At 47.7% G+C, this 23,544-nt stretch overlaps 68 non-coding genes across 68 annotated transcripts; all 68 read left to right on the forward strand.

Annotated features, from left to right (window-relative positions):
- The first annotated feature begins 110 nt into the window (after nucleotides 1-110).
- LOC145155020 (5S ribosomal RNA) lies at nucleotides 111-229 on the forward strand. Its single transcript, XR_013735482.1, has one exon. It is a non-coding gene; the product is annotated as a 5S ribosomal RNA (ribosomal RNA).
- Nucleotides 230-459: 230 nt separating this feature from the next.
- Nucleotides 460-578, forward strand: LOC145148052 (5S ribosomal RNA). Its single transcript, XR_013728954.1, has one exon. It is a non-coding gene; the product is annotated as a 5S ribosomal RNA (ribosomal RNA).
- Nucleotides 579-802: 224 nt separating this feature from the next.
- Nucleotides 803-921, forward strand: LOC145146849 (5S ribosomal RNA). Its single transcript, XR_013727773.1, has one exon. It is a non-coding gene; the product is annotated as a 5S ribosomal RNA (ribosomal RNA).
- A 230-nt stretch (nucleotides 922-1,151) lies between these two features.
- Nucleotides 1,152-1,270, forward strand: LOC145147022 (5S ribosomal RNA). The gene has a single exon (XR_013727939.1). It is a non-coding gene; the product is annotated as a 5S ribosomal RNA (ribosomal RNA).
- A 218-nt stretch (nucleotides 1,271-1,488) lies between these two features.
- Nucleotides 1,489-1,607, forward strand: LOC145155365 (5S ribosomal RNA). The gene has a single exon (XR_013735810.1). It is a non-coding gene; the product is annotated as a 5S ribosomal RNA (ribosomal RNA).
- Nucleotides 1,608-1,836: 229 nt separating this feature from the next.
- LOC145148053 (5S ribosomal RNA) lies at nucleotides 1,837-1,955 on the forward strand. Its single transcript, XR_013728955.1, has one exon. It is a non-coding gene; the product is annotated as a 5S ribosomal RNA (ribosomal RNA).
- Nucleotides 1,956-2,047: 92 nt separating this feature from the next.
- Nucleotides 2,048-2,166, forward strand: LOC145144665 (5S ribosomal RNA). The gene has a single exon (XR_013725673.1). It is a non-coding gene; the product is annotated as a 5S ribosomal RNA (ribosomal RNA).
- Nucleotides 2,167-2,645: 479 nt separating this feature from the next.
- LOC145147628 (5S ribosomal RNA) lies at nucleotides 2,646-2,764 on the forward strand. Its single transcript, XR_013728524.1, has one exon. It is a non-coding gene; the product is annotated as a 5S ribosomal RNA (ribosomal RNA).
- Nucleotides 2,765-2,986: 222 nt separating this feature from the next.
- Nucleotides 2,987-3,105, forward strand: LOC145146850 (5S ribosomal RNA). The gene has a single exon (XR_013727774.1). It is a non-coding gene; the product is annotated as a 5S ribosomal RNA (ribosomal RNA).
- Nucleotides 3,106-3,335: 230 nt separating this feature from the next.
- On the forward strand, nucleotides 3,336-3,454 carry LOC145145396 (5S ribosomal RNA). The gene has a single exon (XR_013726371.1). It is a non-coding gene; the product is annotated as a 5S ribosomal RNA (ribosomal RNA).
- A 218-nt stretch (nucleotides 3,455-3,672) lies between these two features.
- Nucleotides 3,673-3,791, forward strand: LOC145155485 (5S ribosomal RNA). Its single transcript, XR_013735922.1, has one exon. It is a non-coding gene; the product is annotated as a 5S ribosomal RNA (ribosomal RNA).
- Nucleotides 3,792-4,021: 230 nt separating this feature from the next.
- LOC145148054 (5S ribosomal RNA) lies at nucleotides 4,022-4,140 on the forward strand. Its single transcript, XR_013728956.1, has one exon. It is a non-coding gene; the product is annotated as a 5S ribosomal RNA (ribosomal RNA).
- Nucleotides 4,141-4,232: 92 nt separating this feature from the next.
- LOC145144666 (5S ribosomal RNA) lies at nucleotides 4,233-4,351 on the forward strand. Its single transcript, XR_013725674.1, has one exon. It is a non-coding gene; the product is annotated as a 5S ribosomal RNA (ribosomal RNA).
- Nucleotides 4,352-4,829: 478 nt separating this feature from the next.
- On the forward strand, nucleotides 4,830-4,948 carry LOC145147629 (5S ribosomal RNA). The gene has a single exon (XR_013728525.1). It is a non-coding gene; the product is annotated as a 5S ribosomal RNA (ribosomal RNA).
- A 222-nt stretch (nucleotides 4,949-5,170) lies between these two features.
- On the forward strand, nucleotides 5,171-5,289 carry LOC145147440 (5S ribosomal RNA). The gene has a single exon (XR_013728343.1). It is a non-coding gene; the product is annotated as a 5S ribosomal RNA (ribosomal RNA).
- Nucleotides 5,290-5,519: 230 nt separating this feature from the next.
- LOC145144669 (5S ribosomal RNA) lies at nucleotides 5,520-5,638 on the forward strand. Its single transcript, XR_013725676.1, has one exon. It is a non-coding gene; the product is annotated as a 5S ribosomal RNA (ribosomal RNA).
- A 219-nt stretch (nucleotides 5,639-5,857) lies between these two features.
- On the forward strand, nucleotides 5,858-5,976 carry LOC145155031 (5S ribosomal RNA). Its single transcript, XR_013735493.1, has one exon. It is a non-coding gene; the product is annotated as a 5S ribosomal RNA (ribosomal RNA).
- Nucleotides 5,977-6,207: 231 nt separating this feature from the next.
- On the forward strand, nucleotides 6,208-6,326 carry LOC145147441 (5S ribosomal RNA). The gene has a single exon (XR_013728344.1). It is a non-coding gene; the product is annotated as a 5S ribosomal RNA (ribosomal RNA).
- A 230-nt stretch (nucleotides 6,327-6,556) lies between these two features.
- LOC145146679 (5S ribosomal RNA) lies at nucleotides 6,557-6,675 on the forward strand. The gene has a single exon (XR_013727612.1). It is a non-coding gene; the product is annotated as a 5S ribosomal RNA (ribosomal RNA).
- Nucleotides 6,676-6,893: 218 nt separating this feature from the next.
- LOC145155043 (5S ribosomal RNA) lies at nucleotides 6,894-7,012 on the forward strand. The gene has a single exon (XR_013735504.1). It is a non-coding gene; the product is annotated as a 5S ribosomal RNA (ribosomal RNA).
- A 230-nt stretch (nucleotides 7,013-7,242) lies between these two features.
- Nucleotides 7,243-7,361, forward strand: LOC145148055 (5S ribosomal RNA). The gene has a single exon (XR_013728957.1). It is a non-coding gene; the product is annotated as a 5S ribosomal RNA (ribosomal RNA).
- A 226-nt stretch (nucleotides 7,362-7,587) lies between these two features.
- On the forward strand, nucleotides 7,588-7,706 carry LOC145155055 (5S ribosomal RNA). The gene has a single exon (XR_013735515.1). It is a non-coding gene; the product is annotated as a 5S ribosomal RNA (ribosomal RNA).
- Nucleotides 7,707-7,930: 224 nt separating this feature from the next.
- Nucleotides 7,931-8,049, forward strand: LOC145147630 (5S ribosomal RNA). The gene has a single exon (XR_013728526.1). It is a non-coding gene; the product is annotated as a 5S ribosomal RNA (ribosomal RNA).
- A 225-nt stretch (nucleotides 8,050-8,274) lies between these two features.
- On the forward strand, nucleotides 8,275-8,393 carry LOC145149472 (5S ribosomal RNA). Its single transcript, XR_013730336.1, has one exon. It is a non-coding gene; the product is annotated as a 5S ribosomal RNA (ribosomal RNA).
- Nucleotides 8,394-8,622: 229 nt separating this feature from the next.
- LOC145144670 (5S ribosomal RNA) lies at nucleotides 8,623-8,741 on the forward strand. Its single transcript, XR_013725677.1, has one exon. It is a non-coding gene; the product is annotated as a 5S ribosomal RNA (ribosomal RNA).
- Nucleotides 8,742-8,959: 218 nt separating this feature from the next.
- Nucleotides 8,960-9,078, forward strand: LOC145155066 (5S ribosomal RNA). Its single transcript, XR_013735526.1, has one exon. It is a non-coding gene; the product is annotated as a 5S ribosomal RNA (ribosomal RNA).
- Nucleotides 9,079-9,308: 230 nt separating this feature from the next.
- LOC145149900 (5S ribosomal RNA) lies at nucleotides 9,309-9,427 on the forward strand. The gene has a single exon (XR_013730738.1). It is a non-coding gene; the product is annotated as a 5S ribosomal RNA (ribosomal RNA).
- A 225-nt stretch (nucleotides 9,428-9,652) lies between these two features.
- Nucleotides 9,653-9,771, forward strand: LOC145155078 (5S ribosomal RNA). Its single transcript, XR_013735537.1, has one exon. It is a non-coding gene; the product is annotated as a 5S ribosomal RNA (ribosomal RNA).
- A 226-nt stretch (nucleotides 9,772-9,997) lies between these two features.
- Nucleotides 9,998-10,116, forward strand: LOC145147631 (5S ribosomal RNA). Its single transcript, XR_013728527.1, has one exon. It is a non-coding gene; the product is annotated as a 5S ribosomal RNA (ribosomal RNA).
- A 222-nt stretch (nucleotides 10,117-10,338) lies between these two features.
- On the forward strand, nucleotides 10,339-10,457 carry LOC145145250 (5S ribosomal RNA). The gene has a single exon (XR_013726233.1). It is a non-coding gene; the product is annotated as a 5S ribosomal RNA (ribosomal RNA).
- A 230-nt stretch (nucleotides 10,458-10,687) lies between these two features.
- LOC145146445 (5S ribosomal RNA) lies at nucleotides 10,688-10,806 on the forward strand. Its single transcript, XR_013727391.1, has one exon. It is a non-coding gene; the product is annotated as a 5S ribosomal RNA (ribosomal RNA).
- A 226-nt stretch (nucleotides 10,807-11,032) lies between these two features.
- Nucleotides 11,033-11,151, forward strand: LOC145155089 (5S ribosomal RNA). Its single transcript, XR_013735548.1, has one exon. It is a non-coding gene; the product is annotated as a 5S ribosomal RNA (ribosomal RNA).
- A 225-nt stretch (nucleotides 11,152-11,376) lies between these two features.
- On the forward strand, nucleotides 11,377-11,495 carry LOC145148904 (5S ribosomal RNA). The gene has a single exon (XR_013729768.1). It is a non-coding gene; the product is annotated as a 5S ribosomal RNA (ribosomal RNA).
- A 223-nt stretch (nucleotides 11,496-11,718) lies between these two features.
- On the forward strand, nucleotides 11,719-11,837 carry LOC145147442 (5S ribosomal RNA). Its single transcript, XR_013728345.1, has one exon. It is a non-coding gene; the product is annotated as a 5S ribosomal RNA (ribosomal RNA).
- A 228-nt stretch (nucleotides 11,838-12,065) lies between these two features.
- Nucleotides 12,066-12,184, forward strand: LOC145146533 (5S ribosomal RNA). The gene has a single exon (XR_013727473.1). It is a non-coding gene; the product is annotated as a 5S ribosomal RNA (ribosomal RNA).
- A 220-nt stretch (nucleotides 12,185-12,404) lies between these two features.
- LOC145150758 (5S ribosomal RNA) lies at nucleotides 12,405-12,524 on the forward strand. Its single transcript, XR_013731567.1, has one exon. It is a non-coding gene; the product is annotated as a 5S ribosomal RNA (ribosomal RNA).
- Nucleotides 12,525-12,711: 187 nt separating this feature from the next.
- LOC145147033 (5S ribosomal RNA) lies at nucleotides 12,712-12,830 on the forward strand. The gene has a single exon (XR_013727950.1). It is a non-coding gene; the product is annotated as a 5S ribosomal RNA (ribosomal RNA).
- Nucleotides 12,831-13,058: 228 nt separating this feature from the next.
- LOC145154331 (5S ribosomal RNA) lies at nucleotides 13,059-13,177 on the forward strand. The gene has a single exon (XR_013734807.1). It is a non-coding gene; the product is annotated as a 5S ribosomal RNA (ribosomal RNA).
- Nucleotides 13,178-13,407: 230 nt separating this feature from the next.
- On the forward strand, nucleotides 13,408-13,526 carry LOC145151120 (5S ribosomal RNA). The gene has a single exon (XR_013731911.1). It is a non-coding gene; the product is annotated as a 5S ribosomal RNA (ribosomal RNA).
- A 231-nt stretch (nucleotides 13,527-13,757) lies between these two features.
- LOC145144671 (5S ribosomal RNA) lies at nucleotides 13,758-13,876 on the forward strand. The gene has a single exon (XR_013725678.1). It is a non-coding gene; the product is annotated as a 5S ribosomal RNA (ribosomal RNA).
- A 220-nt stretch (nucleotides 13,877-14,096) lies between these two features.
- LOC145150759 (5S ribosomal RNA) lies at nucleotides 14,097-14,216 on the forward strand. The gene has a single exon (XR_013731568.1). It is a non-coding gene; the product is annotated as a 5S ribosomal RNA (ribosomal RNA).
- A 187-nt stretch (nucleotides 14,217-14,403) lies between these two features.
- LOC145147034 (5S ribosomal RNA) lies at nucleotides 14,404-14,522 on the forward strand. The gene has a single exon (XR_013727951.1). It is a non-coding gene; the product is annotated as a 5S ribosomal RNA (ribosomal RNA).
- Nucleotides 14,523-14,752: 230 nt separating this feature from the next.
- LOC145148773 (5S ribosomal RNA) lies at nucleotides 14,753-14,871 on the forward strand. Its single transcript, XR_013729642.1, has one exon. It is a non-coding gene; the product is annotated as a 5S ribosomal RNA (ribosomal RNA).
- Nucleotides 14,872-15,100: 229 nt separating this feature from the next.
- LOC145149126 (5S ribosomal RNA) lies at nucleotides 15,101-15,219 on the forward strand. Its single transcript, XR_013729984.1, has one exon. It is a non-coding gene; the product is annotated as a 5S ribosomal RNA (ribosomal RNA).
- Nucleotides 15,220-15,451: 232 nt separating this feature from the next.
- On the forward strand, nucleotides 15,452-15,570 carry LOC145144672 (5S ribosomal RNA). The gene has a single exon (XR_013725679.1). It is a non-coding gene; the product is annotated as a 5S ribosomal RNA (ribosomal RNA).
- Nucleotides 15,571-15,789: 219 nt separating this feature from the next.
- LOC145150760 (5S ribosomal RNA) lies at nucleotides 15,790-15,909 on the forward strand. Its single transcript, XR_013731569.1, has one exon. It is a non-coding gene; the product is annotated as a 5S ribosomal RNA (ribosomal RNA).
- A 187-nt stretch (nucleotides 15,910-16,096) lies between these two features.
- LOC145147035 (5S ribosomal RNA) lies at nucleotides 16,097-16,215 on the forward strand. The gene has a single exon (XR_013727952.1). It is a non-coding gene; the product is annotated as a 5S ribosomal RNA (ribosomal RNA).
- A 228-nt stretch (nucleotides 16,216-16,443) lies between these two features.
- LOC145150762 (5S ribosomal RNA) lies at nucleotides 16,444-16,563 on the forward strand. Its single transcript, XR_013731571.1, has one exon. It is a non-coding gene; the product is annotated as a 5S ribosomal RNA (ribosomal RNA).
- Nucleotides 16,564-16,750: 187 nt separating this feature from the next.
- LOC145147036 (5S ribosomal RNA) lies at nucleotides 16,751-16,869 on the forward strand. The gene has a single exon (XR_013727953.1). It is a non-coding gene; the product is annotated as a 5S ribosomal RNA (ribosomal RNA).
- Nucleotides 16,870-17,097: 228 nt separating this feature from the next.
- LOC145145989 (5S ribosomal RNA) lies at nucleotides 17,098-17,216 on the forward strand. The gene has a single exon (XR_013726938.1). It is a non-coding gene; the product is annotated as a 5S ribosomal RNA (ribosomal RNA).
- A 229-nt stretch (nucleotides 17,217-17,445) lies between these two features.
- On the forward strand, nucleotides 17,446-17,564 carry LOC145149128 (5S ribosomal RNA). Its single transcript, XR_013729986.1, has one exon. It is a non-coding gene; the product is annotated as a 5S ribosomal RNA (ribosomal RNA).
- A 231-nt stretch (nucleotides 17,565-17,795) lies between these two features.
- LOC145144674 (5S ribosomal RNA) lies at nucleotides 17,796-17,914 on the forward strand. Its single transcript, XR_013725680.1, has one exon. It is a non-coding gene; the product is annotated as a 5S ribosomal RNA (ribosomal RNA).
- Nucleotides 17,915-18,133: 219 nt separating this feature from the next.
- LOC145150763 (5S ribosomal RNA) lies at nucleotides 18,134-18,253 on the forward strand. Its single transcript, XR_013731572.1, has one exon. It is a non-coding gene; the product is annotated as a 5S ribosomal RNA (ribosomal RNA).
- A 187-nt stretch (nucleotides 18,254-18,440) lies between these two features.
- LOC145147038 (5S ribosomal RNA) lies at nucleotides 18,441-18,559 on the forward strand. The gene has a single exon (XR_013727955.1). It is a non-coding gene; the product is annotated as a 5S ribosomal RNA (ribosomal RNA).
- Nucleotides 18,560-18,788: 229 nt separating this feature from the next.
- LOC145154332 (5S ribosomal RNA) lies at nucleotides 18,789-18,907 on the forward strand. Its single transcript, XR_013734808.1, has one exon. It is a non-coding gene; the product is annotated as a 5S ribosomal RNA (ribosomal RNA).
- A 230-nt stretch (nucleotides 18,908-19,137) lies between these two features.
- On the forward strand, nucleotides 19,138-19,256 carry LOC145149950 (5S ribosomal RNA). The gene has a single exon (XR_013730785.1). It is a non-coding gene; the product is annotated as a 5S ribosomal RNA (ribosomal RNA).
- Nucleotides 19,257-19,486: 230 nt separating this feature from the next.
- Nucleotides 19,487-19,605, forward strand: LOC145146209 (5S ribosomal RNA). Its single transcript, XR_013727153.1, has one exon. It is a non-coding gene; the product is annotated as a 5S ribosomal RNA (ribosomal RNA).
- A 226-nt stretch (nucleotides 19,606-19,831) lies between these two features.
- Nucleotides 19,832-19,950, forward strand: LOC145145658 (5S ribosomal RNA). The gene has a single exon (XR_013726620.1). It is a non-coding gene; the product is annotated as a 5S ribosomal RNA (ribosomal RNA).
- Nucleotides 19,951-20,169: 219 nt separating this feature from the next.
- Nucleotides 20,170-20,288, forward strand: LOC145148105 (5S ribosomal RNA). The gene has a single exon (XR_013729004.1). It is a non-coding gene; the product is annotated as a 5S ribosomal RNA (ribosomal RNA).
- A 232-nt stretch (nucleotides 20,289-20,520) lies between these two features.
- On the forward strand, nucleotides 20,521-20,639 carry LOC145144676 (5S ribosomal RNA). The gene has a single exon (XR_013725682.1). It is a non-coding gene; the product is annotated as a 5S ribosomal RNA (ribosomal RNA).
- Nucleotides 20,640-20,859: 220 nt separating this feature from the next.
- Nucleotides 20,860-20,979, forward strand: LOC145150764 (5S ribosomal RNA). Its single transcript, XR_013731573.1, has one exon. It is a non-coding gene; the product is annotated as a 5S ribosomal RNA (ribosomal RNA).
- Nucleotides 20,980-21,166: 187 nt separating this feature from the next.
- On the forward strand, nucleotides 21,167-21,285 carry LOC145147039 (5S ribosomal RNA). Its single transcript, XR_013727956.1, has one exon. It is a non-coding gene; the product is annotated as a 5S ribosomal RNA (ribosomal RNA).
- Nucleotides 21,286-21,514: 229 nt separating this feature from the next.
- On the forward strand, nucleotides 21,515-21,633 carry LOC145154333 (5S ribosomal RNA). Its single transcript, XR_013734809.1, has one exon. It is a non-coding gene; the product is annotated as a 5S ribosomal RNA (ribosomal RNA).
- Nucleotides 21,634-21,863: 230 nt separating this feature from the next.
- On the forward strand, nucleotides 21,864-21,982 carry LOC145150466 (5S ribosomal RNA). Its single transcript, XR_013731290.1, has one exon. It is a non-coding gene; the product is annotated as a 5S ribosomal RNA (ribosomal RNA).
- Nucleotides 21,983-22,212: 230 nt separating this feature from the next.
- LOC145146328 (5S ribosomal RNA) lies at nucleotides 22,213-22,331 on the forward strand. Its single transcript, XR_013727277.1, has one exon. It is a non-coding gene; the product is annotated as a 5S ribosomal RNA (ribosomal RNA).
- A 226-nt stretch (nucleotides 22,332-22,557) lies between these two features.
- LOC145145659 (5S ribosomal RNA) lies at nucleotides 22,558-22,676 on the forward strand. Its single transcript, XR_013726621.1, has one exon. It is a non-coding gene; the product is annotated as a 5S ribosomal RNA (ribosomal RNA).
- A 219-nt stretch (nucleotides 22,677-22,895) lies between these two features.
- LOC145146973 (5S ribosomal RNA) lies at nucleotides 22,896-23,014 on the forward strand. Its single transcript, XR_013727892.1, has one exon. It is a non-coding gene; the product is annotated as a 5S ribosomal RNA (ribosomal RNA).
- A 230-nt stretch (nucleotides 23,015-23,244) lies between these two features.
- On the forward strand, nucleotides 23,245-23,363 carry LOC145148337 (5S ribosomal RNA). Its single transcript, XR_013729225.1, has one exon. It is a non-coding gene; the product is annotated as a 5S ribosomal RNA (ribosomal RNA).
- The last annotated feature ends 181 nt before the right edge of the window (nucleotides 23,364-23,544 follow it).

The raw sequence follows: 23,544 nt of genomic DNA on the forward strand, positions 1-23,544 counted from the left end.
ATTTTTGGAACGGAGCCGATCGGTCACGTGGGTCCCACGCCTCGCGTACGAAAATAAAGGAGGTTCTGCGTCTTTTAAGACATAAAAGCAATAAGCATGGATAGTATTTCGGGTGCGATCATACCAGCACTAATGCACCGGATCCCATCAGAACTCCGCAGTTAAGCGTGCTTGGGCGAGAGTAGTACTAGGATGGGTGACCCCCTGGGAAGTCCTCGTGTTGCACCCCCCTTTTTCGTTACCCGTTTGCGTTTTTTTATATTTTACGTGCGGTTTTTTTTTGTTTTTTTTTTCTTTCTTGCTATTTCTATGCTCGGGTGGCCACCGGTTCATGGTTGATGGTTTTCGTATTTTTGGAACGGAGCCGATCGGTCACGTGGGTCCCACGCCTCGCGTACGAAAACAAAGGAGGTTCTGCGTCTTTTAAGACATAGAAGCAATAAGCATGGATAGTATTTCGGGTGCGATCATACCAACACCAATGCACCAGATCCCATCAGAACTCTGCAGTGAAGCGTGCTTGGGCGAGAGTAGTACTAGGATGGGTGACCCCCTGGGAAGTCCTCGTGTTGCACCCCCCCCCCCTTTTTCGTTGTCCGTTTGCGTTTTTTTAGATTTTACGTGCGGTTTTTTTTTCTTTCTTGCTATTTCTATGCTCGGGTAGCCTCCGATTCATGGTTGATGGTTTTCGTATTTTTGGAACGGAGCCGATCGGTCACGTGGGTCCCACGCCTCGCGTACGAAAACAAAGGAGGTTCTGCGTCTTTTAAGACATAAAAGCAATAAGCATGGATACTATTTCGGGTGCGATCATACCAGCACTAATGCACCGGATCCCATCAGAACTCTGCAGTTAAGCGTGCTTTGGCGAGAGTAGTACTAGGATGGGTGACCCCCTGGGAAGTCCTCGTGTTGCACCCCCCTTTTTCGTTGCCTGTTTGCGTTTTTTTAAATTTTCCGTGCGGTTTTTTTTTTGTTTTTTTTTCTTTCTTGCTATTTCTATGCTCGGGTGGCCTCCGTTTCATGGTTCATGGTCTTCGTATTTTTGGAACGGAGCCGATCGGTCACGTGGGTCCCACGCCTCGCGTACGAAAACAAAGGAGGTTCTGCGTCTTTTAAGACATACAAGCAATAAGCATGGATAGTATTTCGGGTGCGATCATACCAGCACTAATGCACCGGATCCCATCAGAACTCCGCAGTTAAGCGCGCTTGGGCGAGAGTAGTACTAGCATGGGTGACCCCCTGGGAAGTCCTCGTGTTGCACCTCCTTTTTCGTTGTCCTTTTGCGTTTTTTTAGATTTTACGTGCGGTTTTTTTTTCTTTCTTGCTATTTCTATGCTCGGGTGGCCTCCGCTTCATGGTTGATGGTTTTCGTATTTTTGGAACGGAGCCGATCGGTCACGTGGGTCCCACGCCTCGCGTACGAAAACAAAGGAGGTTCTGCGTCTTTTAAGACATAAAAGCAATAAGCATGGATAGTATTTCGGGTGCGATCATACCAGCACTAATGCACCGGATCCCATCAGAACTCCGCAGTTAAGCGTGCTTGGGCGAGAGTAGTACTAGGATGGGTGACCCCCTGGGAAGTCCTCGTATTGCACCCCCCTTTTTCGTTCCCCGTTTGCGTTTTTTTAGATATTACGTGCGGTTTTTTTTTGTTTTTTTTTCTTTCTTGCTATTTCTATGCTCGGGTGGCCACCGCTTCATGGTTGATGGTTTTCGTATTTTTGGAACGGAGCCGATCGGTCACGTGGGTCCCACGCCTCGCGTACGAAAACAAAGGAGGTTCTGCGTCTTTTAAGACATAGAAGCAATAAGCATGGATAGTATTTCGGGTGCGATCATACCAACACCAATGCACCAGATCCCATCAGAACTCTGCAGTGAAGCGTGCTTGGGCGAGAGTAGTACTAGGATGGGTGACCCCCTGGGAAGTCCTCGTGTTGCACCCCCCCCCCCTTTTTCGTTGTCCGTTTGCGTTTTTATAGATTTTACGTGCGGTTTTTTTTTAAGACATACAAGCAATAAGCATGGATAGTATTTTTGGTGCGATCATACCAGCACTAATGCACCGGATCCCATCAGAACTCCGCAGTTAAGCGTGCTTGGGCGAGAGTAGTAGTAGGATGGGTGACCCCCTGGGAAGTCCTCGTGTTGCACCCCCCTTTTTCGTTGTCCGTTTGCGTTTTTTTAGATTTTACGTGTGGTTTTTTTTTCTTTCTTGCTATTTCTATGCTCGGGTGGCCACCGCTTCATGGTTGATGGTTTTCGTATTTTTGGAACGGAGCCGATCGGTCACGTGGGTCCCACGCCTCGCGTACGAAAACAAAGGAGGTTCTGCGTCTTTTAAGACATAGAAGCAATAAGTAGTACTAGGATGGGTGACCCCCTGGGAAGTCCTCGTGTTGCACCCCCCTTTTTCGTTCCCCGTTTGCGTTTTTTTAGATTTTACGTGCGGTTTTTTTTTTTTTTTTTTCTTTCTTGCTATTTCTATGCTCGGGTGGCCACCGCTTCATGGTTGATGGTTTTCGTATTTTTGGAACGGAGCCGATCGGTCACGTGGGTCCCACGCCTCGCGTACGAAAACAAAGGAGGTTCTGCGTCTTTTAAGACATAGAAGCAATAAGCATGGATAGTATTTCGGGTGCGATCATACCAACACCAATGCACCAGATCCCATCAGAACTCTGCAGTGAAGCGTGCTTGGGCGAGAGTAGTACTAGGATGGGTGACCCCCTGGGAAGTTCTCGTGTTGCACCCCCCCCTTTTTCGTTGTCCGTTTGCGTTTTTTTAGATTTTACGTGCGGTTTTTTTTTTCTTTCTTGCTATTTCTATGCTCGGGTAGCCTCCGATTCATGGTTGATGGTTTTCGTATTTTTGGAACGGAGCCGATCGGTCACGTGGGTCCCACGCCTCGCGTACGAAAACAAAGGAGGTTCTGCGTCTTTTAAGACATAAAAGCAATAAGCATGGATACTATTTCGGGTGCGATCATACCAGCACTAATGCACCGGATCCCATCAGAACTCTGCAGTTAAGCGTGCTTTGGCGAGAGTAGTACTAGGATGGGTGACCCCCTGGGAAGTCCTCGTGTTGCACCCCCCTTTTTCGTTGCCTGTTTGCGTTTTTTTAAATTTTCCGTGCGGTTTTTTTTTTGTTTTTTTTTCTTTCTTGCTATTTCTATGCTCGGGTGGCCTCCGTTTCATGGTTCATGGTCTTCGTATTTTTGGAACGGAGCCGATCGGTCACGTGGGTCCCACGCCTCGCGTACGAAAACAAAGGAGGTTCTGCGTCTTTTAAGACATACAAGCAATAAGCATGGATAGTATTTCGGGTGCGATCATACCAGCACTAATGCACCGGATCCCATCAGAACTCCGCAGTTAAGCGCGCTTGGGCGAGAGTAGTACTAGCATGGGTGACCCCCTGGGAAGTCCTCGTGTTGCACCCCCTTTTTCGTTGTCCTTTTGCGTTTTTTTAGATTTTACGTGCGGTTTTTTTTTCTTTCTTGCTATTTCTATGCTCGGGTGGCCTCCGCTTCATGGTTGATGGTTTTCGTATTTTTGGAACGGAGCCGATCGGTCACGTGGGTCCCACGCCTCGCGTACGAAAACAAAGGAGGTTCTGCGTCTTTTAAGACATAAAAGCAATAAGCATGGATAGTATTTCGGGTGCGATCATACCAGCACTAATGCACCGGATCCCATCAGAACTCCGCAGTTAAGCGTGCTTGGGCGAGAGTAGTACTAGGATGGGTGACCCCCTGGGAAGTCCTCGTATTGCACCCCCCTTTTTCGTTCCCCGTTTGCGTTTTTTTAGATATTACGTGCGGTTTTTTTTTGTTTTTTTTTTCTTTCTTGCTATTTCTATGCTCGGGTGGCCACCGCTTCATGGTTGATGGTTTTCGTATTTTTGGAACGGAGCCGATCGGTCACGTGGGTCCCACGCCTCGCGTACGAAAACAAAGGAGGTTCTGCGTCTTTTAAGACATAGAAGCAATAAGCATGGATAGTATTTCGGGTGCGATCATACCAACACCAATGCACCAGATCCCATCAGAACTCTGCAGTGAAGCGTGCTTGGGCGAGAGTAGTACTAGGATGGGTGACCCCCTGGGAAGTCCTCGTGTTGCACCCCCCCCCCCTTTTTCGTTGTCCGTTTGCGTTTTTATAGATTTTACGTGCGGTTTTTTTTTAAGACATACAAGCAATAAGCATGGATAGTATTTTTGGTGCGATCATACCAGCACTAATGCACCGGATCCCATCAGAACTCCGCAGTTAAGCGTGCTTGGGCGAGAGTAGTAGTAGGATGGGTGACCCCCTGGGAAGTCCTCGTGTTGCACCCCCCTTTTTCGTTGTCCGTTTGCGTTTTTTTAGATTTTACGTGTGGTTTTTTTTTCTTTCTTGCTATTTCTATGCTCGGGTGGCCACCGCTTCATGGTTGATGGTTTTCGTATTTTTGGAACGGAGCCGATCGGTCACGTGGGTCCCACGCCTCGCGTACGAAAACAAAGGAGGTTCTGCGTCTTTTAAGACATAGAAGCAATAAGTAGTACTAGGATGGGTGACCCCCTGGGAAGTCCTCGTGTTGCACCCCCCTTTTTCGTTCCCCGTTTGCGTTTTTTTAGATTTTACGTGCGGTTTTTTTTTTTTTTTTTCTTTCTTGCTATTTCTATGCTCGGGTGGCCACCGCTTCATGGTTGATGGTTTTCGTATTTTTGGAACGGAGCCGATCGGTCACGTGGGTCCCACGCCTCGCGTACGAAAACAAAGGAGGTTCTGCGTCTTTTAAGACATAGAAGCAATAAGCATGGATAGTATTTCGGGTGCGATCATACCAACACCAATGCACCAGATCCCATCAGAACTCTGCAGTGAAGCGTGCTTGGGCGAGAGTAGTACTAGGATGGGTGACCCCCTGGGAAGTTCTCGTGTTGCACCCCCCCCTTTTTCGTTGTCCGTTTGCGTTTTTTTAGATTTTACGTGCGGTTTTTTTTTTCTTTCTTGCTATTTCTATGCTCGGGTAGCCTCCGATTCATGGTTGATGGTTTTCGTATTTTTGGAACGGAGCCGATCGGTCACGTGGGTCCCACGCCTCGCGTACGAAAACAAAGGAGGTTCTGCGTCTTTTAAGACATAAAAGCAATAAGCATGGATACTATTTCGGGTGCGATCATACCAGCACTAATGCACCGGATCCCATCAGAACTCTGCAGTTAAGCGTGCTTCGGCGAGAGTAGTACTAGGATGGGTGACCCCCTGGGAAGTCCTCGTGTTGCACCCCCCTTTTTCGTTGCCCGTTTGCGTTTTTTTAAATTTTCCGTGCGGTTTTTTTTTTGTTTTTTTTCTTTCTTGCTATTTCTATGCTCGGGTGGCCTCCGTTTCATGGTTCATGGTCTTCGTATTTTTGGAACGGAGCCGATCGGTCACGTGGGTCCCACGCCTCGCGTACAAAAACAAAGGAGGTTCTGCGTCTTTTAAGACATACAAGCAATAAGCAATGGATAGTATTTTTGGTGCGATCATACCAGCACTAATGCACCGGATCCCATCAGAACTCCGCAGTTAAGCGTGCTTGGGCGAGAGTAGTAGTAGGATGGGTGACCCCCTGGGAAGTCCTCGTGTTGCACCCCCTTTTTCGTTGTCCGTTTGCGTTTTTTTAGATTTTACGTGCGGTTTTTTTTTTCTTTCTTGCTATTTCTATGCTCGGGTGGCCTCCGCTTCATGGTTGATGGTTTTCGTATTTTTGGAACGGAGCCGATCGGTCACGTGGGTCCCACGCCTCGCGTACGAAAACAAAGGAGGTTCTGCGTCTTTTAAGACATAAAAGCAATAAGCATGGATAGTATTTCGGGTGCGATCATACCAGCACTAATGCACCGGATCCCATCAGAACTCCGCAGTTAAGCGTGCTTGGGCGAGAGTAGTACTAGGATGGGTGACCCCCTGGGAAGTCCTCGTGTTGCACCCCCATTTTTCGTTACCCGTTTGCGTTTTTTTAGATTTTACGTGCGGTTTTTTTTTGTTTTTTTTTTTCTTTCTTGCTATTTCTATGCTCGGGTAGCCTCCGATTCATGGTTGATGGTTTTCGTATTTTTGGAACGGAGCCGATCGGTCACGTGGGTCCCACGCCTCGCGTACGAAAACAAAGGAGGTTCTGCGTCTTTTAAGACATAAAAGCAATAAGCATGGATACTATTTCGGGTGCGATCATACCAGCACTAATGCACCGGATCCCATCAGAACTCTGCAGTTAAGCGTGCTTCGGCGAGAGTAGTACTAGGATGGGTGACCCCCTGGGAAGTCCTCGTGTTGCACCCCCCTTTTTCGTTGCCCGTTTGCGTTTTTTTAAATTTTCCGTGCGGTTTTTTTTTTGTTTTTTTTTCTTTCTTGCTATTTCTATGCTCGGGTGGCCTCCGTTTCATGGTTCATGGTCTTCGTATTTTTGGAACGGAGCCGATCGGTCACGTGGGTCCCACGCCTCGCGTACGAAAACAAAGGAGGTTCTGCGTCTTTTAAGACATACAAGCAATAAGCATGGATAGTATTTCGGGTGCGATCATACCAGCACTCATGCACCGGATCCCATCAGAACTCCGCAGTTAAGCGCGCTTGGGCGAGAGTAGTACTAGCATGGGTGACCCCCTGGGAAGTCCTCGTGTTGCACCCCCTTTTTCGTTGTCCGTTTGCGTTTTTTTAGATTTTTCGTGCGGTTTTTTTTTCTTTCTTGCTATTTCTATGCTCGGGTGGCCTCCGCTTCATGGTTGATGGTTTTCGTATTTTTGGAACGGAGCCGATCGGTCACGTGGGTCCCACGCCTCGCGTACGAAAACAAAGGAGGTTCTGCGTCTTTTAAGACATAAAAGCAATAAGCATGGATAATATTTCGGGTGCGATCATACCAGCACTAATGCACCGGATCCCATCAGAACTCCGCAGTTAAGCGTGCTTGGGCGAGAGTAGTACTAGGATGGGTGACCCCCTGGGAAGTCCTCGTGTTGCACCCCCCTTTTTCGTTGCCCGTTTGCGTTTTTTTAGATTTTACGTGCGGTTTTTTTTTGTTTTTTTTTTCTTTCTTGCTATTTCTATGCTCGGGTGGCCACCGCTTCATGGTTGATGGTTTTCGTATTTTTGGAACGGAGCCGATCGGTCACGTGGGTCCCACGCCTCGCGTACGAAAACAAAGGAGGTTCTGCGTCTTTTAAGACATAGAAGCAATAAGCATGGATAGTATTTCGGGTGCGATCATACCAACACCAATGCACCAGATCCCATCAGAACTCTGCAGTGAAGCGTGCTTGGGCGAGAGTAGTACTAGGATGGGTGACCCCCTGGGAAGTCCTCGTGTTGCACCCCCCCCCCCCTTTTTCGTTGTCCGTTTGCGTTTTTTTAGATTTTACGTGCGGTTTTTTTTTTCTTTCTTGCTATTTCTATGCTCGGGTAGCCTCCGATTCATGGTTGATGGTTTTCGTATTTTTGGAACGGAGCCGATCGGTCACGTGGGTCCCACGCCTCGCGTACGAAAACAAAGGAGGTTCTGCGTCTTTTAAGACATAAAAGCAATAAGCATGGATACTATTTCGGGTGCGATCATACCAGCACTAATGCACCGGATCCCATCAGAACTCCGCAGTTAAGCGTGCTTGGGCGAGAGTAGTACTAGGATGGGTGACCCCCTGGGAAGTCCTCGTGTTGCACCCCCCTTTTTCGTTCCCCGTTTGCGTTTTTTTAGATTTTACGTGCGGTTTTTTTTTTTTTTCTTTCTTGCTATTTCTATGCTCGGGTGGCCACCGCTTCATGGTTGATGGTTTTCGTATTTTTGGAACGGAGCCGATCGGTCACGTGGGTCCCACGCCTCGCGTACGAAAACAAAGGAGGTTCTGCGTCTTTTAAGACATAGAAGCAATAAGCATGGATAGTATTTCGGGTGCGATCATACCAACACCAATGCACCAGATCCCATCAGAACTCTGCAGTGAAGCGTGCTTGGGCGAGAGTAGTACTAGGATGGGTGACCCCCTGGGAAGTTCTCGTGTTGCACCCCCCCCCCCTTTTTCGTTGTCCGTTTGCGTTTTTTTAGATTTTACGTGCGGTTTTTTTTTTCTTTCTTGCTATTTCTATGCTCGGGTAGCCTCCGATTCATGGTTGATGGTTTTCGTATTTTTGGAACGGAGCCGATCGGTCACGTGGGTCCCACGCCTCGCGTACGAAAACAAAGGAGGTTCTGCGTCTTTTAAGACATAAAAGCAATAAGCATGGATACTATTTCGGGTGCGATCATACCAGCACTAATGCACCGGATCCCATCAGAACTCTGCAGTTAAGCGTGCTTCGGCGAGAGTACTACTAGGATGGGTGACCCCCTGGGAAGTCCTCGTGTTGCACCCCCCTTTTTCGTTGCCCGTTTGCGTTTTTTTAAATTTTCCGTGCGGTTTTTTTTTTGTTTTTTTTCTTTCTTGCTATTTCTATGCTCGGGTGACCTCCGTTTCATGGTTCATGGTCTTCGTATTTTTGGAACGGAGCCGATCGGTCACGTGGGTCCCACGCCTCGCGTACAAAAACAAAGGAGGTTCTGCGTCTTTTAAGACATACAAGCAATAAGCATGGATAGTATTTTTGGTGCGATCATACCAGCACTAATGCACCGGATCCCATCAGAACTCCGCAGTTAAGCGTGCTTGGGCGAGAGTAGTAGTAGGATGGGTGACCCCCTGGGAAGTCCTCGTGTTGCACCCCCTTTTTCGTTGTCCGTTTGCGTTTTTTTAGATTTTACGTGCGGTTTTTTTTTCTTTCTTGCTATTTCTATGCTCGGGTGGCCTCCGCTTCATGGTTGATGGTTTTCGTATTTTTGGAACGGAGCCGATCGGTCACGTGGGTCCCACGCCTCGCGTACGAAAATAAAGGAGGTTCTGCGTCTTTTAAGACATAAAAGCAATAAGCATGGATAGTATTTCGGGTGCGATCATACCAGCACTAATGCACCGGATCCCATCAGAACTCCGCAGTTAAGCGTGCTTGGGCGAGAGTAGTACTAGGATGGGTGACCCCCTGGGAAGTCCTCGTGTTGCACCCCCCTTTTTCGTTACCCGTTTGCGTTTTTTTAGATTTTACGTGCGGTTTTTTTTTGTTTTTTTTTTCTTTCTTGCTATTTCTATGCTCGGGTGGCCACCGCTTCATGGTTGATGGTTTTCGTATTTTTGGAACGGAGCCGATCGGTCACGTGGGTCCCACGCCTCGCGTACGAAAACAAAGGAGGTTCTGCGTCTTTTAAGACATAGAAGCAATAAGCATGGATAGTATTTCGGGTGCGATCATACCAACACCAATGCACCAGATCCGATCAGAACTCTGCAGTGAAGCGTGCTTGGGCGAGAGTAGTACTAGGATGGGTGACCCCCTGGGAAGTCCTCGTGTTGCACCCCCCCCCCCCTTTTTCGTTGTCCGTTTGCGTTTTTTTAGATTTTACGTGCGGTTTTTTTTTCTTTCTTGCTATTTCTATGCTCGGGTAGCCTCCGATTCATGGTTGATGGTTTTCGTATTTTTGGAACGGAGCCGATCGGTCACGTGGGTCCCACGCCTCGCGTACGAAAACAAAGGAGGTTCTGCGTCTTTTAAGACATAAAAGCAATAAGCATGGAGACTATTTCGGGTGCGATCATACCAGCACTAATGCACCGGATCCCATCAGAACTCCGCAGTTAAGCGTGCTTGGGCGAGAGTAGTACTAGGATGGGTGACCCCCTGGGAAGTCCTCGTGTTGCACCCCCTTTTTCGTTCCCCGTTTGCGTTTTTTTAGATTTTACGTGCGGTTTTTTTTTTTTTTTTTCTTTCTTGCTATTTCTATGCTCGGGTGGCCACCGCTTCATGGTTGATGGTTTTCGTATTTTTGGAACGGAGCCGATCGGTCACGTGGGTCCCACGCCTCGCGTACGAAAGAAAAGGAGGTTCTGCGTCTTTTAAGACATAGAAGCAATAAGCATGGATAGTATTTCGGGTGCGATCATACCAACACCAATGCACCAGATCCCATCAGAACTCTGCAGTGAAGCGTGCTTGGGCGAGAGTAGTACTAGGATGGGTGACCCCCTGGGAAGTTCTCGTGTTGCACCCCCCCCTTTTTCGTTGTCCGTTTGCGTTTTTTTAGATTTTACGTGCGGTTTTTTTTTTCTTTCTTGCTATTTCTATGCTCGGGTAGCCTCCGATTCATGGTTGATGGTTTTCGTATTTTTGGAACGGAGCCGATCGGTCACGTGGGTCCCACGCCTCGCGTACGAAAACAAAGGAGGTTCTGCGTCTTTTAAGACATAAAAGCAATAAGCATGGATACTATTTCGGGTGCGATCATACCAGCACTAATGCACCGGATCCCATCAGAACTCCGCAGTTAAGCGTGCTTCGGCGAGAGTAGTACTAGGATGGGTGACCCCCTGGGAAGTCCTCGTGTTGCACCCCCCTTTTTCGTTGCCCGTTTGCGTTTTTTTAAATTTTACGTGCGGTTTTTTTTTGTTTTTTTTTTCTTTCTTGCTATTTCTATGCTCGGGTGGCCACCGCTTCATGGTTGATGGTTTTCGTATTTTTGGAACGGAGCCGATCGGTCACGTGGGTCCCACGCCTCGCGTACAAAAACAAAGGAGGTTCTGCGTCTTTTAAGACATACAAGCAATAAGCATGGATAGTATTTTTGGTGCGATCATACCAGCACCAATGCACCAGATCCCATCAGAACTCTGCAGTGAAGCGTGCTTGGGCGAGAGTAGTACTAGGATGGGTGACCCCCTGGGAAGTCCTCGTGTTGCACCCCCCCCCCCCCTTTTTCGTTGTCCGTTTGCGTTTTTTTAGATTTTACGTGCGGTTTTTTTTTCTTTCTTGCTATTTCTATGCTCGGGTAGCCTCCGATTCATGGTTGATGGTTTTCGTATTTTTGGAACGGAGCCGATCGGTCACGTGGGTCCCACGCCTCGCGTACGAAAACAAAGGAGGTTCTGCGTCTTTTAAGACATAAAAGCAATAAGCATGGATACTATTTCGGGTGCGATCATACCAGCACTAATGCACCGGATCCCATCAGAACTCCGCAGTTAAGCGTGCTTGGGCGAGAGTAGTACTAGGATGGGTGACCCCCTGGGAAGTCCTCGTGTTGCACCCCCCTTTTTCGTTCCCCGTTTGCGTTTTTTTAGATTTTACGTGCGGTTTTTTTTTTTTTTTCTTTCTTGCTATTTCTATGCTCGGGTGGCCACCGCTTCATGGTTGATGGTTTTCGTATTTTTGGAACGGAGCCGATCGGTCACGTGGGTCCCACGCCTCGCGTACGAAAACAAAGGAGGTTCTGCGTCTTTTAAGACATAGAAGCAATAAGCATGGATAGTATTTCGGGTGCGATCATACCAACACCAATGCACCAGATCCCATCAGAACTCTGCAGTGAAGCGTGCTTGGGCGAGAGTAGTACTAGGATGGGTGACCCCCTGCGAAGTTCTCGTGTTGCACCCCCCCCCTTTTTCGTTGTCCGTTTGCGTTTTTTTAGATTTTACGTGCGGTTTTTTTTTTCTTTCTTGCTATTTCTATGCTCGGGTAGCCTCCGATTCATGGTTGATGGGTTTCGTATTTTTGGAACGGAGCCGATCGGTCACGTGGGTCCCACGCCTCGCGTACGAAAACAAAGGAGGTTCTGCGTCTTTTAAGACATAAAAGCAATAAGCATGGATACTATTTCGGGTGCGATCATACCAGCACTAATGCACCGGATCCCATCAGAACTCTGCAGTTAAGCGTGCTTCGGCGAGAGTAGTACTAGGATGGGTGACCCCCTGGGAAGTCCTCGTGTTGCACCCCCCTTTTTCGTTGCCCGTTTGCGTTTTTTTAAATTTTCCGTGCGGTTTTTTTTTTGTTTTTTTTCTTTCTTGCTATTTCTATGCTCGGGTGGCCTTCGTTTCATGGTTCATGGTCTTCGTATTTTTGGAACGGAGCCGATCGGTCACGTGGGTCCCACGCCTCGCGTACAAAAACAAAGGAGGTTCTGCGTCTTTTAAGACATACAAGCAATAAGCATGGATAGTATTTTGGTGCGATCATACCAGCACTAATGCACCGGATCCCATCAGAACTCCGCAGTGAAGCGTGCTTGGGCGAGAGTAGTAGTAGGATGGGTGACCCCCTGGGAAGTCCTCGTGTTGCACCCCCCTTTTTCGTTGTCCGTTTGCGTTTTTTTAGATTTTACGTGCGGTTTTTTTTTTCTTTCTTGCTATTTCTATGCTCGGGTGGCCTCCGCTTCATGGTTGATGGTTTTCGTATTTTTGGAACGGAGCCGATCGTTCACGTGGGTCCCACGCCTCGCGTACGAAAACAAAGGAGGTTCTGCGTCTTTTAAGACATAAAAGCAATAAGCATGGATAGTATTTCGGGTGCGATCATACCAGCACTAATGCACCGGATCCCATCAGAACTCCGCAGTTAAGCGTACTTGGGCGAGAGTAGTACTAGGATGGGTGACCCCCTGGGAAGTCCTCGTGTTTACGTGCGGTTTTTTTTTTGTTTTTTTTTCTTTCTTGCTATTTCTATGCTCGGGTGGCCACCACTTCATGGTTGATGGTTTTCGTATTTTTGGAACGGAGCCGATCGGTCACGTGAGTCCGACGCCTCGCGTACGAAAACAAAGGAGGTTCTGTGTCTTTTAAGACATAAAAGCAATAAGCATGGATAGTATTTCGGGTGCGATCATACCAGCATTAATGCACCGGATCCCATCAGAACTCCGCAGTTAAGCGTGCTTGGGCGAGAGTAGTACTAGGATCGGTGACCCCCTGGGAAGTCCTCGTGTTGCACCCCCTTTTTCGTTGCCCGTTTGCGTTTTTTTAGATTTTACGTGCGGTTTTTTTTTGTTTTTTTTTCTTTCTTGCTATTTCTATGCTCGGGTGGCCTCCGTTTCATGGTTCATGGTCTTCGTATTTTTGGAACGGAGCCGATCGGTCACGTGGGTCCCACGCCTCGCGTACGAAAACAAAGGAGGTTCTGCGTCTTTTAAGACATACAAGCAATAAGCATGGATAGTATTTCGGGTGCGATCATACCAGCACTAATGCACCGGATCTCATCAGAACTCCGCAGTTAAGCGTGCTTGGGCGAGAGTAGTACTAGGATGGGTGACCCCCTGGGAAGTCCTCGTGTTGCACCCCCCTTTTTCGTTGTCCGTTTGCATTTTTTTAGATTTTACGTGCGGTTTTTTTTTGTTTTTTTTTTCTTTCTTGCTATTTCTATGCTCGGGTGGCCTCCGCTTCATGGTTGATGGTTTTCGTATTTTTGGAACGGAGCCGATCGGTCACGTGGGTCCCACGCCTCGCGTACGAAAACAAAGGAGGTTCTGCGTCTTTTAAGACATAAAAGCAATAAGCATGGATAGTATTTCGGGTGCGATCATACCAGCACTAATGCACCGGATCCCATCAGAACTCTTCAGTTAAGCGTGCTTCAGCGAGAGTAGTTCTAGGATGGGTGACCCCCTGGGAAGTCCTCGTGTTGCACCCCCCTTTTTCGTTGCCCGTTTGCGTTTTTTTAAATTTTCCGTGCGGTTTTTTTTTTGTTTTTTTTTTCTTTCTTGCTATTTCTATGCTCGGGTGGCCTCCGTTTCATGGTTCATGGTCTTCGTATTTTTGGAACGGAGCCGATCGGTCACGTGGGTCCCACGCCTCGCGTACAAAAACAAAGGAGGTTCTGCGTCTTTTAAGACATACAAGCAATAAGCATGGATAGTATTTCTGGTGCGATCATACCAGCACTAATGCACCGGATCCCATCAGAACTCCGCAGTTAAGCGTGCTTGGGCGAGAGTAGTAGTAGGATGGGTGACCCCCTGGGAAGTCCTCGTGTTGCACCCCCTTTTTTCGTTGTCCGTTTGCGTTTTTTTAGATTTTACGTGCGGTTTTTTTTTTCTTTCTTGCTATTTCTATGCTCGGGTGGCCTCCGCTTCATGGTTGATGGTTTTCGTATTTTTGGAACGGAGCCGATCGTTCACGTGGGTCCCACGCCTCGCGTACGAAAACAAAGGAGGTTCTGCGTCTTTTAAGACATAAAAGCAATAAGCATGGATAGTATTTCGGGTGCGATCATACCAGCACTAATGCACCGGATCCCATCAGAACTCCGCAGTTAAGCGTACTTGGGCGAGAGTAGTACTAGGATGGGTGACCCCCTGGGAAGTCCTCGTGTTTACGTGCGGTTTTTTTTTTGTTTTTTTTTCTTTCTTGCTATTTCTATGCTCGGGTGGCCACCGCTTCATGGTTGATGGTTTTCGTATTTTTGGAACGGAGCCGATCGGTCACGTGAGTCCGACGCCTCGCGTACGAAAACAAAGGAGGTTCTGTGTCTTTTAAGACATAAAAGCAATAAGCATGGATAGTATTTCGGGTGCGATCATACCAGCATTAATGCACCGGATCCCATCAGAACTCCGCAGTTAAGCGTGCTTGGGCGAGAGTAGTACTAGGATCGGTGACCCCCTGGGAAGTCCTCGTGTTGCACCCCCCTTTTTCGTTGCCCGTTTGCGTTTTTTTAGATTTTACGTGCGGTTTTTTTTTGTTTTTTTTTTCTTTCTTGCTATTTCTATGCTCGGGTGGCCTCCGTTTCATGGTTCATGGTCTTCGTATTTTTGGAACGGAGCCGATCGGTCACGTGGGTCCCACGCCTCGCGTACGAAAACAAAGGAGGTTCTGTGTCTTTTAAGACATACAAGCAATAAGCATGGATAGTATTTCGGGTGCGATCATACCAGCACTAATGCACCGGATCTCATCAGAACTCCGCAGTTAAGCGTGCTTGGGCGAGAGTAGTACTAGGATTGGTGACCCCCTGGGAAGTCCTCGTGTTGCACCACCATTTTTCGTTGCCCGTTTGCGTTTTTTAAGATTTTACGTGTGTTTTTTTTTTGTTTTTTTTTCTTTCTTGCTATTTCTATGCTCGGGTGGCCTCTGCTTCATGGTTGATGCTTTTCGTATTTTTGGAACGGAGCCGATCGGTCACGTGGGTCCCACGCCTCGCGTACGAAAACAAAGGAGGTTCTGCGTCTTTTAAGACATAAAATCAATAAGCATGGATAGTATTTCGGGTGCGATCATACCAGCACTAATGCACCGGATCCCATCAGAACTCTGCAGGTAAGCGTGCTTCGGCGAGAGTAGTACTAGGATGGGTGACCCCCTGGGAAGTCCTCGTGTTGCACCCCCCTTTTTCGTTGCCCGTTTGCGTTTTTTTAAATTTTCCGTGCGGTTTTTTTTTTTGTTTTTTTTTTCTTTCTTGCTATTTCTATGCTCGGGTGGCCTCCGTTTCATGGTTCATGGTCTTCGTATTTTTGGAACGGAGCCGATCGGTCACGTGGGTCCCACGCCTCGCGTACAAAAACAAAGGAGGTTCTGCGTCTTTTAAGACATACAAGCAATAAGCATGGATAGTATTTCTGGTGCGATCATACCAGCACTAATGCACCGGATCCCATCAGAACTCCGCAGTTAAGCGTGCTTGGGCGAGAGTAGTAGTAGGATGGGTGACCCCCTGGGAAGTCCTCGTGTTGCACCCCCCTTTTTCGTTGTCCGTTTGCGTTTTTTTAGATTTTACGTGCGGTTTTTTTTTCTTTCTTGCTATTTCTATGCTCGGGTGGTCTCCGCTTCATGGTTGATGGTTTTCGTATTTTTGGAACGGAGCCGATCGTTCACGTGGGTCCCACGCCTCGCGTACGAAAACAAAGGAGGTTCTGCGTCTTTTAAGACATAAAAGCAATAAGCATGGATAGTATTTCGGGTGCGATCATACCAGCACTAATGCACCGGATCCCATCAGAACTCCGCAGTTAAGCGTACTTGGGCGAGAGTAGTACTAGGATGGGTGACCCCCTGGGAAGTCCTCGTGTTTACGTGCGGTTTTTTTTTTGTTTTTTTTTCTTTCTTGCTATTTCTATGCTCGGGTGGCCACCGCTTCATGGTTGATGGTTTTTGTATTTTTGGAACGGAGCCGATCGGTCACGTGAGTCCGACGCCTCGCGTACGAAAACAAAGGAGGTTCTGTGTCTTTTAAGACATAAAAGCAATAAGCATGGATAGTATTTCGGGTGCGATCATACCAGCATTAATGCACCGGATCCCATCAGAACTCCGCAGTTAAGCGTGCTTGGGCGAGAGTAGTACTAGGATCGGTGACCCCCTGGGAAGTCCTCGTGTTGCACCCCCCTTTTTCGTTGCCCGTTTGCGTTTTTTTAGATTTTACGTGCGGTTTTTTTTTGTTTTTTTTCTTTCTTGCTATTTCTATGCTCGGGTGGCCTCCGTTTCATGGTTCATGGTCTTCGTATTTTTGGAACGGAGCCGATCGGTCACGTGGGTCCCACGCCTCGCGTACGAAAACAAAGGAGGTTCTGCGTCTTTTAAGACATAAAAGCAATAAGCATGGATAGTATTTCGGGTGCGATCATACCAGCACTAATGCACCGGATCCCATCAGAACTCCGCAGTTAAGCGTACTTGGGCGAGAGTAGTACTAGGATGGGTGACCCCCTGGGAAGTCCTCGTGTTTACGTGCGGTTTTTTTTTTGTTTTTTTTTCTTTCTTGCTATTTCTATGCTCGGGTGGCCACCGCTTCATGGTTGATGGTTTTCGTATTTTTGGAACGGAGCCGATCGGTCACGTGAGTCCGACGCCTCGCGTACGAAAACAAAGGAGGTTCTGTGTCTTTTAAGACATAAAAGCAATAAGCATGGATAGTATTTCGGGTGCGATCATACCAGCATTAATGCACCGGATCCCATCAGAACTCCGCAGTTAAGCGTGCTTGGGCGAGAGTAGTACTAGGATCGGTGACCCCCTGGGAAGTCCTCGTGTTGCACCCCCCTTTTTCGTTGCCCGTTTGCGTTTTTTTAGATTTTACGTGCGGTTTTTTTTGTTTTTTTTTCTTTCTTGCTATTTCTATGCTCGGGTGGCCTCCGTTTCATGGTTCATGGTCTTCGTATTTTTGGAACGGAGCCGATCGGTCACGTGGGTCCCACGCCTCGCGTACGAAAACAAAGGAGGTTCTGTGTCTTTTAAGACATACAAGCAATAAGCATGGATAGTATTTCGGGTGCGATCATACCAGCATTAATGCACCGGATCTCATCAGAACTCCGCAGTTAAGCGTGCTTGGGCGAGAGTAGTACTAGGATGGGTGACCCCCTGGGAAGTCCTCGTGTTGCACCACCATTTTTTGTTGCCCGTTTGCGTTTTTTAAGATTTTACGTGTGTTTTTTTTTTGTTTTTTTTTCTTTCTTGCTATTTCTATGCTCGGGTGGCCTCTGCTTCATGGTTGATGCTTTTCGTATTTTTGGAACGGAGCCGATCGGTCACGTGGGTCCCACGCCTCGCGTACGAAAACAAAGGAGGTTCTGCGTCTTTTAAGACATAAAATCAATAAGCATGGATAGTATTTCGGGTGCGATCATACCAGCACTAATGCACCGGATCCCATCAGAACTCTGCAGGTAAGCGTGCTTCGGCGAGAGTAGTACTAGGATGGGTGACCCCCTGGGAAGTCCTCGTGTTGCACCCCTCTTTTTCGTTGCCCGTTTGCGTTTTTTTAAATTTTCCGTGCGGTTTTTTTTTTTGTTTTTTTTTCTTTCTTGCTATTTCTATGCTCGGGTGGCCTCCGTTTCATGGTTCATGGTCTTCGTATTTTTGGAACGGAGCCGATCGGTCACGTGGGTCCCACGCCTCGCGTACAAAAACAAAGGAGGTTCTGCGTCTTTTAAGACATACAAGCAATAAGCATGGATAGTATTTCTGGTGCGATCATACCAGCACTAATGCACCGGATCCCATCAGAACTCCGCAGTTAAGCGTGCTTGGGCGAGAGTAGTAGTAGGATGGGTGACCCCCTGGGAAGTCCTCGTGTTGCACCCCCCTTTTTCGTTGTCCGTTTGCGTTTTTTTAGATTTTACGTGCGGTTTTTTTTTCTTTCTTGCTATTTCTATGCTCGGGTGGTCTCCGCTTCATGGTTGATGGTTTTCGTATTTTTGGAACGGAGCCGATCGTTCACGTGGGTCCCACGCCTCGCGTACGAAAACAAAGGAGGTTCTGCGTCTTTTAAGACATAAAAGCAATAAGCATGGATAGTATTTCGGGTGCGATCATACCAGCACTAATGCACCGGATCCCATCAGAACTCCGCAGTTAAGCGTACTTGGGCGAGAGTAGTACTAGGATGGGTGACCCCCTGGGAAGTCCTCGTGTTTACGTGCGGTTTTTTTTTTGTTTTTTTTTCTTTCTTGCTATTTCTATGCTCGGGTGGCCACCGCTTCATGGTTGATGGTTTTTGTATTTTTGGAACGGAGCCGATCGGTCACGTGAGTCCGACGCCTCGCGTACGAAAACAAAGGAGGTTCTGTGTCTTTTAAGACATAAAAGCAATAAGCATGGATAGTATTTCGGGTGCGATCATACCAGCATTAATGCACCGGATCCCATCAGAACTCCGCAGTTAAGCGTGCTTGGGCGAGAGTAGTACTAGGATCGGTGACCCCCTGGGAAGTCCTCGTGTTGCACCCCCCTTTTTCGTTGCCCGTTTGCGTTTTTTTAGATTTTACGTGCGTTTTTTTTTTGTTTTTTTTTCTTTCTTGCTATTTCTATGCTCGGGTGGCCTCCGTTTCATGGTTCATGGTCTTCGTATTTTTGGAACGGAGCCGATCGGTCACGTGGGTCCCACGCCTCGCGTACGAAAACAAAGGAGGTTCTGCGTCTTTTAAGACATACAAGCAATAAGCATGGATAGTATTTCGGGTGCGATCATACCAGCACTAATGCACCGGATCTCATCAGAACTCCGCAGTTAAGCGTGCTTGGGCGAGAGTAGTACTAGGATGGGTGACCCCCTGGGAAGTCCTCGTGTTGCACCCCCCTTTTTCGTTGTCCGTTTGCATTTTTTTAGATTTTACGTGCGGTTTTTTTTTGTTTTTTTTTTCTTTCTTGCTATTTCTATGCTCGGGTGGCCTCCGCTTCATGGTTGATGGTTTTCGTATTTTTGGAACGGAGCCGATCGGTCACGTGGGTCCCACGCCTCGCGTACGAAAACAAAGGAGGTTCTGCGTCTTTTAAGACATAAAATCAATAAGCATGGATAGTATTTCGGGTGCGATCATACCAGCACTAATGCACCGGATCCCATCAGAACTCTGCAGTTAAGCGTGCTTCGGCGAGAGTAGTACTAGGATGGGTGACCCCCTGGGAAGTCCTCTTGTTGCACCCCCCTTTTTCGTTGCCCGTTTGCGTTTTTTTAAATTTTCCGTGCGGTTTTTTTTTTGTTTTTTTTTCTTTCTTGCTATTTCTATGCTCGGGTGACCTCCGTTTCATGGTTCATGGTCTTCGTATTTTTGGAACGGAGCCGATCGGTCACGTGGGTCCCACGCCTCGCGTACAAAAACAAAGGAGGTTCTGCGTCTTTTAAGACATACAAGCAATAAGCATGGATAGTATTTCTGGTGCGATCATACCAGCACTAATGCACCGGATCCCATCAGAACTCCGCAGTTAAGCGTGCTTGGGCGAGAGTAGTACTAGGATGGGTGACCCCGTGGGAAGTCCTCGTCTTGCACCCTCCCTTTTTCGTTGCCCGTTTGCGTTTTTTTAGATTTTACGTGCGGTTTTTTTTTTGTTTTCTTTCTTTCTATTTCTATGCTCGGGTGGCCACCGCTTCATGGTTGATGGTTTTCGTATTTTTGGAACGGAGCCGATCGGTCACGTGCGTCCCACGCCTCGCGTACGAAAACAAAGGAGGTTCTGCGTCTTTTAAGACATAAAAGCAATAAGCATGGATAATATTTCGGGTGCGATCATACCAGCACTAATGCACCGGATCCCATCAGAACTCCGCAGTTAAGCATGCTTGGGCGAGAGTAGTACTAGGAAGGGTGACCCCCTGGGAAGTCCTCGTGTTGCACCCCCCTTTTTCGTTGTCCGTTTGCGTTTTTTTAGATTTTACGTGCGGTTTTTTTTTCTTTCTTGCTATTTCTATGCTCGGGTGGCCTCCGCTTCTTGGTTGATGGTTTTCGTATTTTTGGAACGGAGCCGATCGTTCACGTGGGTCCCACGCCTCGCGTACGAAAACAAAGGAGGTTCTGCGTCTTTTAAGACATAAAAGCAATAAGCATGGATAGTATTTCGGGTGCGATCATACCAGCACTAATGCACCGGATCCCATCAGAACTCTGCAGCTAAGCGTGCTTCGGCGAGAGTAGTACTAGGATGGGTGACCCCCTGGGAAGTCCTCGTGTTGCACCCCCCTTTTTAGTTGCCCGTTTGCGTTTTTTTAAATTTTCCGTGCGGTTTTTTTTTTTTGTTTTTTTTTCTTTCTTGCTATTTCTATGCTCGGGTGGCCTCCGTTTCATGGTTCATGGTCTTCGTATTTTTGGAACGGAGCCGATCGGTCACGTGGGTCCCACGCCTCGCGTACAAAAACAAAGGAGGTTCTGCGTCTTTTAAGACATACAAGCAATAAGCATGGATAGTATTTCTGGTGCGATCATACCAGCACTAATGCACCGGATCCCATCAGAACTCCGCAGTTAAGCGTGCTTGGGCGAGAGTAGTAGTAGGATGGGTGACCCCCTGGGAAGTCCTCGTGTTGCACCCCCCTTTTTCGTTGTCCGTTTGCGTTTTTTTAAATTTTACGTGCGGTTTTTTTTTTCTTTCTTGCTATTTCTATGCTCGGGTGGCCTCCGCTTCATGGTTGATGGTTTTCGTATTTTTGGAACGGAGCCGATCGTTCACGTGGGTCCCACGCCTCGCGTACGAAAACAAAGGAGGTTCTGCGTCTTTTAAGACATAAAAGCAATAAGCATGGATAGTATTTCGGGTGCGATCATACCAGCACTAATGCACCGGATCCCATCAGAACTCCGCAGTTAAGCGTACTTGGGCGAGAGTAGTACTAGGATGGGTGACCCCCTGGGAAGTCCTCGTGTTTACGTGCGGTTTTTTTTTTGTTTTTTTTTCTTTCTTGCTATTTCTATGCTCGGGTGGCCACCGCTTCATGGTTGATGGTTTTCGTATTTTTGGAACGGAGCCGATCGGTCACGTGAGTCCGACGCCTCGCGTACGAAAACAAAGGAGGTTCTGTGTCTTTTAAGACATAAAAGCAATAAGCATGGATAGTATTTCGGGTGCGATCATACCAGCATTAATGCACCGGATCCCATCAGAACTCCGCAGTTAAGCGTGCTTGGGCGAGAGTAGTACTAGGATCGGTGACCCCCTGGGAAGTCCTCGTGTTGCACCCCCCTTTTTCGTTGCCCGTTTGCGTTTTTTTAGATTTTACGTGCGGTTTTTTTTTGTTTTTTTTTCTTTCTTGCTATTTCTATGCTCGGGTGGCCTCCGTTTCATGGTTCATGGTCTTCGTATTTTTGGAACGGAGCCGATCGGTCACGTGGGTCCCACGCCTCGCGTACGAAAACAAAGGAGGTTCTGCGTCTTTTAAGACATACAAGCAATAAGCATGGATAGTATTTCGGGTGCGATCATACCAGCACTAATGCACCGGATCTCATCAGAACTCCGCAGTTAAGCGTGCTTGGGCGAGAGTAGTACTAGGATGGGTGACCCCCTGGGAAGTCCTCGTGTTGCACCCCCCTTTTTCGTTGTCCGTTTGCATTTTTTTAGATTTTACGTGCGGTTTTTTTTTGTTTTTTTTTTCTTTCTTGCTATTTCTATGCTCGGGTGGCCTCCGCTTCATGGTTGATGGTTTTCGTATTTTTGGAACGGAGCCGATCGGTCACGTGGGTCCCACGCCTCGCGTACGAAAACAAAGGAGGTTCTGCGTCTTTTAAGACATAAAATCAATAAGCATGGATAGTATTTCGTGTGCGATCATACCAGCACTAATGCACCGGATCCCATCAGAACTCTGCAGTTAAGCGTGCTTCGGCGAGAGTAGTACTAGGATGGGTGACCCCCTGGGAAGTCCTCTTGTTGCACCCCCCTTTTTCGTTGCCCGTTTGCGTTTTTTTAAATTTTCCGTGCGGTTTTTTTTTTGTTTTTTTTTCTTTCTTGCTATTTCTATGCTCGGGTGGCCTCCGTTTCATGGTTCATGGTCTTCGTATTTTTGGAACGGAGCCGATCGGTCACGTGGGTCCCACGCCTCGCGTACAAAAACAAAGGAGGTTCTGCGTCTTTTAAGACATACAAGCAATAAGCATGGATAGTATTTCTGGTGCGATCATACCAGCACTAATGCACCGGATCCCATCAGAACTCCGTAGTTAAGCGTGCTTGGGCGAGAGTAGTACTAGGATGGGTGACCCCGTGGGAAGTCCTCGTCTTGCACCCTCCCTTTTTCGTTGCCCGTTTGCGTTTTTTTAGATTTTACGTGCGGTTTTTTTTTTGTTTTCTTTCTTTCTATTTCTATGCTCGGGTGGCCACCGCTTCATGGTTGATGGTTTTCGTATTTTTGGAACGGAGCCGATCGGTCACGTGCGTCCCACGCCTCGCGTACGAAAACAAAGGAGGTTCTGCGTCTTTTAAGACATAAAAGCAATAAGCATGGATAGTATTTCGGGTGCGATCATACCAGCACTAATGCACCGGATCCCATCAGAACTCCGCAGTTAAGCATGCTTGGGCGAGAGTAGTACTAGGAAGGGTGACCCCCTGGGAAGTCCTCGTGTTGCACCCCCCTTTTTCGTTGTCCGTTTGCGTTTTTTTAGATTTTACGTGCGGTTTTTTTTTCTTTCTTGCTATTTCTATGCTCGGGTGGCCTCCGCTTCTTGGTTGATGGTTTTCGTATTTTTGGAACGGAGCCGATCGTTCACGTGGGTCCCACGCCTCGCGTACGAAAACAAAGGAGGTTCTGCGTCTTTTAAGACATAAAAGCAATAAGCATGGATAGTATTTCGGGTGCGATCATACAAGCACTAATGCACCGGATCCCATCAGAACTCTGCAGTTAAGCGTGCTTCGGCGAGAGTAGTACTAGGATGGGTGACCCCCTGGGAAGTCCTCGTGTTGCACCCCCCTTTTTAGTTGCCCGTTTGCGTTTTTTTAAATTTTCCGTGCGGTTTTTTTTTTGTTTTTTTTTCTTTCTTGCTATTTCTATGCTCGGGTGGCCTCCGTTTCATGGTTCATGGTCTTCGTATTTTTGGAACGGAGCCGATCGGTCACGTGGGTCCCACGCCTCGCGTACAAAAACAAAGGAGGTTCTGCGTCTTTTAAGACATACAAGCAATAAGCATGGATAGTATTTCTGGTGCGATCATACCAGCACTAATGCACCGGATCCCATCAGAACTCCGCAGTTAAGCGTGCTTGGGCGAGAGTAGTAGTAGGATGGGTGACCCCCTGGGAAGTCGTCGTGTTGCACCCCCCTTTTTCGTTGTCCGTTTGCGTTTTTTTAAATTTTACGTGCGGTTTTTTTTTCTTTCTTGCTATTTCTATGCTCGGGTGGCCTCTGCTTCATGGTTGATGGTTTTCGTATTTTTGGAACGGAGCCGATCGTTCACGTGGGTCCCACGCCTCGCGTACGAAAACAAAGGAGGTTCTGCGTC

This window comes from Lactuca virosa, chromosome 1 (assembly GCF_052849685.1).
Source record: "Lactuca virosa cultivar CGN04683 chromosome 1, Lactuca_virosa_CGN04683_v6, whole genome shotgun sequence".
In the NCBI taxonomy this organism is placed as follows: domain Eukaryota; kingdom Viridiplantae; phylum Streptophyta; class Magnoliopsida; order Asterales; family Asteraceae; genus Lactuca; species Lactuca virosa.